A 1,768-nucleotide genomic window follows, 5' to 3' on the forward strand; every position below is an offset into this window, starting at 1 on the left:
TCGGGCGTGCTCAGGTGGTATGGCGTAAGCGAGAGCTGCACCTGCAAATGACCTTTAAAGACGTTGTTACACCATGTTCTGTTTTTCTGTCGGATTAGAGTCCATTCAAGACGTTTATTTATGTACCTACGATTTGATGACCAACTTTAGTTCTGTATTGATTTATGCATTTACTGACTTGAACTCTCCAAAATCAGGTCCCACCAAATCAATTCATTAACAGGGTGTGCAGGACAAAAATTCAACATGTCCTGGTGAATGAAGTTTAGATATTATCCTGCAGTGGACAAGTGATAACAACAACAACAACAACAACAATGATAATAACAATTAGTAAATCAAATGAATTCCACTGTCTTGAAAAGGAAAAAATATCTGAACAACGTTCTGTGTACAGTGAAGAAGCAGCAGCCTCTGCTGTATGCTCAGAGAAATGAAAAAGCTTACAGCACCTGGTATTCCCAGGCGGTCTCCATCCAAGTACTAAACCAAGGCCCGACCCTGCTTAGCTTCGAGATCGGACGAGATCGGGCGTGCTCAGGTGGTATGGCCGTAAGCGAGAGCTGCACCTGCAAAATGGACCTTTTAAAGACGTTGTTACACCATGTTCTGTTTTTCTGTCGGATTAGAGTCCATTCAAGACGTTTATTTATGTACCTACGATTTGATGACCAACTTAGTTCTGTATTGATTTATGCATTTACTGACTTGAACTCTCCCAAAATCAGGTCCACCAAATCAATTCATTAACAGGTGTGCAGGACAAAAATTCAACATGTCCTGATGAATGAAGTTTAGATATTATCCTGCAGTGGACAAGTGATACAACAACAACAACAAAACAATGAAATAACAATAGTAGAATCAAATGAATTCACTGTCTTGAAAAGGAAAAAATATCTGAACAACGTTCTGTGTACAGTGAAGAAGCAGCAGCCTCTGCTGTATGCTCAGAAATGAAAAAGCTTACAGCACCTGGTATTCCCAGGCGGTCTCCCATCCAAGTACTAACCAGGCCCGACCCTGCTTAGCTTTCCGAGATCGAGAGTCGGCGTGCTCAGGGTGGTATGGCCGTAAGCGAGAGAGCTGCACTTGCAAATGGACCTTTTAAAGACGTTGTTACACCATGTTCTGTTTTCTGTCGGATTAGAGTCCATTCAAAGACTTTATTTATGTACCTACGATTTGATGACCAACTTAGTTCTGTATTGATTTATGCATTTACTGACTTGAACTCTCCCAAAATCAGGTCCCACCAAAATCAATTCATTAACAGGGTGTGCAGGACAAAAATTCAACGAGGAGAATCTGAAATCAAGTCTGTAATACTGTTATTCTAGTAATAACTGCCAATAAGTTCATAATTGTTGTGTTCTTAATGTAATAAAAGTCAATAATATAATAACTGGCAAATAAATTATGAATTATATTATTGCTAGGTTAAAATATTCACCCAACATTTTTTATTGGCTATAAAGTGTCACACTTGCCTCTTTCAAATAGCTGCCCAAAAAACTGACCAGATATTATTCAAATACACTCATTATATCTTTCATGGAAAGAAAAGCTGGTTTGTATTTTAGTTTTTTGATGGCATTTGCCTTTTACTGTATGAATGTGGGTGAATGGGTGAATGTGGTTGTTACAACCTCAGTTGGGAGGTCCAGGGGAAGAGAAGCGCAGCTATTAATAATAAACCAGGTGTTTAAAAAAAGAAAGGAAACAAAAAGATTTGTACTATTAAACTATTTATTTAAACGGAAATGAG

General features: G+C 38.5%; 2 pseudogenes; both read right to left on the reverse strand.

Annotated features, from left to right (window-relative positions):
• Positions 1-440: 440 nt before the first annotated feature.
• On the reverse strand, positions 441-558 carry LOC118323773 (annotated as a pseudogene).
• A 405-nt stretch (positions 559-963) lies between these two features.
• LOC118323761 lies at positions 964-1,079 on the reverse strand (annotated as a pseudogene).
• Positions 1,080-1,768: the final 689 nt, after the last annotated feature.

The sequence above is a fragment of the Morone saxatilis genome, unplaced genomic scaffold (assembly GCF_004916995.1).
Source record: "Morone saxatilis isolate NCDOM2014 unplaced genomic scaffold, NCSU_SB_2.0 Contig14, whole genome shotgun sequence".
Lineage (NCBI taxonomy): Eukaryota > Metazoa > Chordata > Actinopteri > Moronidae > Morone > Morone saxatilis.